Below are 8111 nucleotides of genomic sequence, written 5' to 3' on the forward strand. Positions count from 1 at the left end.
TTCTTTCTTATGTGTGCTATAGTGACTGCTGGCTCTCAGATGCAGGCGGTGGCAGCTGGGGGCTCAAGCCCAGCAGCGCGAGCTGATGTTTTTAGTTCATCTTTGGAGAATGAGGAAAGTTGGGCCGGAATTGTGATTCACTGACTCCAGAAGGTAAAAGGCAGTAGCTGCAGCAGCAGGATGAATGGAAGCCAGGCTTGCAACGCCGAGTGGCCACTACAATGGCAGGGAGTGCCTGCTAAGCCGCTGGTGGGTTCGCTGACATTTTGGGACATAGAGGTGAATGCCATCATGCTCTCCAGAGCAGAGATGAAAATACTGACTGCCATTGCCTCGTGCTCCTCTTTGGGACAGTGTAAGACCTGCCAAAATGGCAGGGATGAGAGGGGTGGCTGAGGCCTCACGGGCATGGACTGATTTCCTGGACTACAACCCGAGTGAGCACTGGCTCCTTTGTTGGATGGACTTATGGGTTTTGGACAATGTGAAATACCCTGATGCGGGTTGGGGCAGCTTTGCTAGAGGCACTTTTCCTGTCCCAGGAAGCTTTTCCCATGGCTAGAAAGAAGGCTGAGGACATTTTGTGCTTTTGGCAAAGTACTCAGAGACTGGTGAAATGTACCTTTGTAATTGTTGAAATTGTATGATTTGTCATATTGTTGTAATTTGTGTAATGTGCCCTGCAACCATATGCAGTATGCAGCCCACAGCAAGCCATCCAGTCTGTGTTTGGATGCTGAGACCTTTGTGGGAAGGGGGCATGCATGGACCTACATCCATTTTTTACAATCAAAATGGAACTGTGTTTAATGGCACCTAGAAGGTCTCTGTAACACAATAGGGGGGAAATAACATCCCAACCCTAGGAGGAATCCCCTGCTTAAGACCCCGGTTCTATTTCCTAACTAGTCAAACATTACAGAAGCTTGCCTCGTTGTTTAATCCAGCTAATCTATTAGCATATACTATAATAGGTATTATCGTTGTTTTAGTTCTACTAGGTTTCTGTTGCATAATGCGTAGCATTCAGAGGCTACAACAACAAGAAGCTGTTATTCATCAAGTCCAATTGGCCTTAATTAAAAGAAAAGGGGGAGATGTGGGTGGAGCGCAGAGCACATTCCTAGCATGCCTTATTGGCTTGGGATCTGTATTACTGTATTTACTGACACTAAAATAATTTTGTATCTTTTTTTTTTTTTTTTTTTTTTTTGCATTTTTCTGAAGCTGGAAACAGGGAGAGACAGTCAGACAGACTCCCGCATGAGCCCAACCGGGATCCACCCGGCACACCCACCAGGGGCGACGCTCTGCTCACCAGGGGGCGATGCTCTGCCCATCCTGGGTGTTGCCATGTTGTGACCAGAGCCACTCTAGCGCCTGAGGCAGAGGCCACAGAGCCATCCCCAGCGCCCGGGCCATCTTTGCTCCAATGGAGCCTTGGCTGCGGGAGGGGAAGAGAGAGACAGAGAGGAAAGCGTGGCAGAGGGGTGGAGAAGCAAATGGGCGCTTCTCCTGTGTGCCCTGGCTGGGAATCAAACCCGGATCCTCCGCACGCAAGGCCAACACTCTACCGCTGAGCCAACCGGCCAGGGATAATTTTGTATCTTAGGGGACTGCAGATTATACACCATCTGCTAAGGGAGAGTAGGACTTGGCTGGAATAAGAAGTTTGAGAATGCCAGTAAAGACCTAAAGGAGGTACCAGGGGACATAGGAAGGGACTGGAAGAGGGAAAGTAAAGTAATTGGCAGGAAGTACTGAAGGCAGAGTTGAACCATAAATTTTGTTGGCCCCAATCAAGTAGAATTTAAGTTACCTGAAAGCAGCATATAAACTTCCTATGACTGTCATAACAGAGTACTACAAATTGGGTGGTTTAAAACAACAGAACATTATTCTTTCACAGTTGTGGAGGCTAGCTTTCCAAAATCAAGATGTTGGTAAGAGCATGGTCACTCTGGAGGCTCTAGGGGAAAATCCTTCCTCTCCCCTCTTGGCTTTTGATACCTTCTGGTGTTCCTTGGCTCTGGCAGTATCACTACTCTCTCTGCTGTCATCATCTCCAAGTGTTCTTCTAGTTGTATCTGTACCCAAAGCTCCCTCTTCTTTCTCTGATAAAGAAATTAGTAATTGAATTTAGGGTGCACATTAAATCTAGGCTGATTTCATCTGGGGATCCTTAACCAGTTAAATCTGCCAAGACTCTACTTTCAAAGAAGGTCACATTCTGAGCTCTGGTGAACATAAATTTGGAGGACATAATTCAACTCACTACAGACAGGGATTTTGTTTCATTCACTTTTCTATTCCAAGAAACTAAAATAATACTTAGCACATAGTTTATGTCTAATACATATTTGTGAAATAAATGATTACATTAATAAATAAATAAAAGACATGCCAAAAAAATTGAGAGTGCTGAGGAAGGTCAGTGTTTCCAATGAGATAGGATAGCAGCACCAAAGTCAGTTACCACATGGATCATCTGATGCAAATTTCAAAAGAAACCATCAGAGAAGCCATTACACAACTGAACTGCTCACCCAAATGGAAGATATGAAAGGATAGAAAGACTAAAGACACAGGGGGAACATTGTATGAAAGATTTGGGAAAGGCTCTGCTGTGGAAATCTATCAAGAGTCAGTCAAGTGAGAGAAACTTCCTAAGTCCACTCCAAGACTTTGAAGAAGTCACATCTGAGCAAGGGATAGTAGCCCTGTGCCAGAGAAGTAACTGCACTTCTTCTAAAGGTGCATAAATCTTGGAATGCAGATGTGAAAACAGAAATAGCAGTCTGTAGTTGTTTTTAAAAGCATCCTCCCCCAAAAGGCTGCATGTCAGAAAGAGTGGAACCTGGTCATTTGAGGCAAAAAGTGATGAATCTGAAAGTAATCAGGGGAGTCACTGCTCACATCAAAGCAATGGGAACTAGATGGGCATCGGTATTGGTGGAAAGAAGGGGAAGGGTAGAGAGGGAGATCATCTGGAGAACAAGTGAGCATGCCCATAATAAAGTCAGCTTCAAATTCTGCACTGTGTCTAGAGAGTATGATACCACCTTTCAAATAAATAAATAAAATAAAAATTAAAAAATATATATATATATATATGGTTCATCCTTACTTTGCCTCAATGCCTTAGCAGATTCAGAAATAACAGCCACCAGCAGGTGGAAGAGGAGTGGGAGAATGCCCCAAATCTTTTCACACAAAAAAAATTCCTGTTTGCCTCCAGGCTCAACAAGGAGAGAAGGATCACATCTTTCTTTTGAGGAGATTAGAGTGGTAATTAGTATATTGGGTCTGTTACTGCAAGTACTTAAGTTGAAATTAGTATGTGAAGTATATGTTTTAAATGATTGATTTAAGATCAGAGAGAACACAGGACAGAGAGACCAGAAAACCCATGGAACCTGCCCATGTTTTCACGAGGCAGAAGAAGGAACTCAGCAGGATCAAAGGAACAAAACTAAAGTGGCTTCTGTGAGTATACCCCATGAGCGCTACATGTTCTAAGTATGAGTCATTGTGGTTTTAGACAATCAGTTACATAATTCAGGTTAGGTAGAGGAGGAGGAGCATCCAGAAAGGGTCTGATGGAAGTACACAATGGTTGTAGATATAAAGCTATAGAAGCTATTTATTTTATTTTTTGGAGGGGCTGAGTGATGCCTTTTATTGCTTTGTGGGTGGTGTGAGGAGTGCTCAGAGGCTCTTTGTGGGGTGGGCGTGCTTCCTCTTGACCATCATGGGTTCTGGCTGCTCAGGATAGCGCTGGCCCTGCGGATGGCGGCCATGCGCAGATCTGGGCGGTACCTGTTTTTGTGGATCATGTGCTGGATGCTGCTCAGGGTGGCCCAGGTGTTCTTGTTGATGGTGGTCTGCACGTAGGAGGTGGCCGGCTTTCGCTGGCCACTTCTCTGCTTCATAACAACCACCACACCTTTGCTGTCAGACATCGACTCCACACCCACTGTCTTGCGGTGGATCAGCCTGTTGAAGCGGAAGGAGTTGTGAGCCTTCAGGTTATTGGGTTTGGTGCTATAGGTCTGCTTGTTCCTCTTGATCGGGAAGCTGGAGCAGTTCTGAAGACCATCCATTGCAGGTGGGCAGACATGGCGGCAGCTCTTCTTGCTGTGGCAGCTGGAGATGGAAAGAGCTCCAGGAGCTATTTTAAAGACTGACTTTCCATGGATCAAAGTGAGTTATAAACATAATATTTGTGAAGTAAAACAGTTCTGGGCGAGAATACAATCCAGAGTGGGATAAGGTAACCAATGCACTTTGGAGCTCAAGAAGTAAGAAAGAGATTAAGGAATATTTAGGTTAAATTATTATACAGATATGAAAATCCTCAGAGATTTTGTCATGGCTTGGAGTAAAAACAAAGACTATGATCCACATCTCATTCCCTGCCACCCTACAAAAACTGCTTCTCTCAAAACCACCAGTAAACTACACTGTCACACCCAACATAGGCAATTCTTATTTCACATCTTAACTATCAGTAGCATTTGGTATTATCGATCATTTATTCATTTTTTAAGTGAAAAGAGAGGAGATAGTGAGACAGATTCACACATGTGCTCAGACCAGGATCCACCCAGCAACCCCCATCTGGGACCAATGCTCTGCCCTAAGGCCGATGCTCACAACTGAGCTATTTTTAGCACATGATGCAGAGGCTTCATGGAGACATCCTTAGCCAATGCATTTGAATCAGTCAAGCTATGGCTGCAGGAAGGGAAGAGACAGAGAGAGAAGGGAGAGAGAGAGGTGAGGCAAAGCAGATGGTCACTTCTTGTGTGCCCTGACCAGGAATTGAACCTGGGATATTTACATGCCATGCCAACACTCTACCACTGAGCCAACCATACAGAGCCATTTCTTCATTCTTGAAACACCTTCTTCACATGGTTTCACAGATCCCACCCTCCCTGATTTTACCCCTCTTTCCTCACCACTCCTCATATTCTTCTGCTAGACCCATTTCCTCCCTTAAACCATTAAATGCCAGAGGATCTAGAGCTCAATTATGGGAACCTTTTTCTTTGCTGCCTCACTTTTTAAGAAATCTCACCCCCCTACATCCCCCCAGGAAGCAGTGTTTAAAGTCCTCCTTAGCACTAATACTCAAGTCAAACATCTACTCTTCTGTGAAGCCCTCTCTCTGTCTGCTAGCCTCCTAATCCATCCTAAATCCCAACACCCTAAAGATAAAATGGTTCTCTCTTGTGTTTCTCAGCTCGGTGTTCACACAGAAGTGTTCAAAGTCTGCAAAAGATTATAAGCTCTCTGAAGCAAAGTCTATATTAGTCATTTTTAATGCTCCTTATAATAATATGTAAAAAAAGTAAATGTGATATGTTTGTTCATTTATCTTACAAACATGCTTTTTTAGTGCCTATTATATTAAACACTACTTTCTGCCCTGGAGACATAGCAGTGAATCCCTGACCTTGTGAAGATTATACACTGTAGTGAATAAGAGTGAGAATAAACAGATATGCAGTATGTTAGATGGTAAGTGTCATAAGAAAAATGAAGCCAGATAAAGGGATAAAAAGTTGTTAGGAGGTGGTGAAATGAGGAGCACTTTAGAGCTGGGATGGGTAAGGAAGGCCTTCCTGGAAATGTCACATTAGAGCAGAAACCTGAATGAAAGAGAAAGTGTGAGACCCGAGGGGAAAGCATTCTAAGCAGAGGGACCACACCTGTAAGGATGGGGGCAGGAATAAGTTGAACAAAATGGCTGTGGTTAGAGTACGGTGAGTCAGGTGGCACATGGTTGGGAATGAGGACAGGAGGCCAGACAAGTATGAGATGATGTTGATTTTGTAGACATAGCAAGGGTTTAGATTTATTTTAAGTGTCATAAAAGTCTGTCAGAGGCATTTAGACTCAAATCTAGATGATGAGAAAGTTCAAAAGTAACCAAAATAACTCATGCAACATAGACTGACCCTTGACATTCTCAGAAGGTTCTTCAAAAGATTTCTATAGAAGACCTGAAGATGGCAGCAGAGTAGGCAGACACACAGACTCCCAGCTTAACCACCAAACTGGATTACAAACTAATTTATGAACAATCAGCATAAAAAAACCCAACTCTGGACTACAAGAACAGCTCTCAAAAAACAAGGAGCAAAGAAGAAGCCACAACAAACCTGGTAGGGAGCACCTGAATCTCCCATGCTTACAGAATCAGAGGGGGGGGGTGAGGCTGAGAACCCAGAAGGGCTCACTCCAAGGAAAAGAGCAGAAAATACTGCTCACAGCCACTTGCCTGGTGACCAGGGAATGAGGTGTGTTGAAAGGGCCTGCTTGTTTTCGAAACAGAAAGGGGGGAGAGAGAGACAGATGGTTAGGGGCAGAGGAATGCAGGGGATGACCTGAAAAGCTGACTCATCCAGTGCTGCAGGTGGCCATAACTGAAGGAGTGGCTGATCCTTCCACAAAACAAAAGACAAAGTGCTTTCAGGTCACAGATCTCCAGACATCTCTCCAGCTCCAATCAGTGCAACAATACACAGCTGAAAACAAGAAGTGAGTAGGAGGGGCAGTAACTCAGGTCCCATGCAGATCTGAGATACACCTCCCCCTACTGAAGCTGAGAAAACACCTTGCCCCCAGAGAAAGTAACTGGTAGAAGACGCCTTCAGAGTCTCAGGTGACACCCACCACATACCTGGATACAGTTTCATATAAGCCCCCTGCAGAGATCAGTAAACAAGACTATCACCTGTTAAGAAAACAAACAAATCAAGACTTCAAAGTGGCCCAAATCCAAAAGTGGATTACAAATAATAGTTGATGCCAACCCAAGAAGACCTAGAAATAACACAATTAAAAACTGGAGGCAGACAACACCAAGCCTAGACTAAACCAGCTCTGCAAACAGAACACCCAAACACACAGACATAATGAGAAGACAGACAAGTGCAATCCAAATGAAATCCTTAGAGAAACCTCCAAGAAATGAACTGAGTGATATGGAAATAACCAAACTTTTGGATGTGGAGTTCAAAATAATGATTGTAAGGATGCTTAGAGATCTTATGCACACCTAAATAAAGAAATAGTGGCCCTGGCTGGTTGGCTCAGCGGTAGAGCGTCGGCCTAGAGTGCGGAGGACCCGGGTTCGATTCCCGGCCAGGGCACAAAGGAGAAGCACCCATTTGCTTCTCCACCCCTCCGCCGCACTTTCCTCTCTGTCTCTCTCTTCCCCTCCCGCAGCTAAGGCTCCACTGGAGCAAAGATGGCCCGGGCGCTGGGGATGGCTCTGTGGCCGCTGTCTCAGGTGCTAGAGTGGCTCTGGTCGCAATATGGCGATGCCCAGGATGGGCAGAGCATTGCCCCCTGGTGGGCAGAGCATCGCCCCTGGTGGGCGTGCCGGGTGGATCCCGGTCGGGCGCATGCGGGAGTCTGTCTGACTGTCTCTCCCTGTTTCCAGCTTCAGAAAAATGAAAAAAAAAATAAAGAAATAGCAAGTATAAAAAAGGATATTGAAATATTAAAAGAGAATCAGTCAGAGATGACAAATACAATATCAGAAATAAAGAACACAATGGAAGAAATTAAAAGCAGGATGGATGCAGCTGAGGATCGAATCAGCGAGTTGGAGGACAAGTGGAATGAAGGCATAAAAGCAGAGAAGATAAAATAAAAGAGACTCAAAAAGTCTGAGGAAACTCTTAGAGAGCTCGGTGACAACATGAAGAGAAATAACATTCGCATCATAGGGGTTCCTGAAGAAGAAGAGAAAGAACAAGGGATAGAGACTTTGTTCAATCATATTTTAGATAAAAACTTTTCTAAACTAATGCAGGAGAAACTCTCAAAAGTTCAAGAAGCACAGAGAACTCCATTAAAGAGAAACCCAAAGAAACCTACACCAAGACACATCATAAATAGATACCAAAGCTAAGCGATAAAGAAAAAATATTAAAAGCTGCTAAAGAAAAAAAGCTATCACTTACAAAGGAGCCCCCATAATAATGACATCAGACCTCTCAACAGAAACACTTCAGGCCAGAAGGAAACGGCAAGAGATATTCAAAGTAATGCAGAACAAGAACCTACAACCAGGACTACTTTATCCAGCAAGG

The 8111-nt window shown here is 44.2% G+C and overlaps 1 non-coding gene and 1 pseudogene across 1 annotated transcript; one reads left to right on the forward strand and one right to left on the reverse strand.

Moving 5' to 3' along the window:
- Positions 1-3749: 3749 nt before the first annotated feature.
- LOC136323031 (large ribosomal subunit protein eL28 pseudogene) lies at positions 3750-4103 on the reverse strand (annotated as a pseudogene).
- Positions 4104-7087: 2984 nt separating this feature from the next.
- On the forward strand, positions 7088-7163 carry TRNAS-AGA (transfer RNA serine (anticodon AGA)). Its single transcript has one exon. It is a non-coding gene; the product is annotated as a tRNA-Ser (tRNA).
- The last annotated feature ends 948 nt before the right edge of the window (positions 7164-8111 follow it).

This window comes from Saccopteryx bilineata, chromosome 2, assembly GCF_036850765.1.
Source record: "Saccopteryx bilineata isolate mSacBil1 chromosome 2, mSacBil1_pri_phased_curated, whole genome shotgun sequence".
Taxonomy (NCBI): domain Eukaryota; kingdom Metazoa; phylum Chordata; class Mammalia; order Chiroptera; family Emballonuridae; genus Saccopteryx; species Saccopteryx bilineata.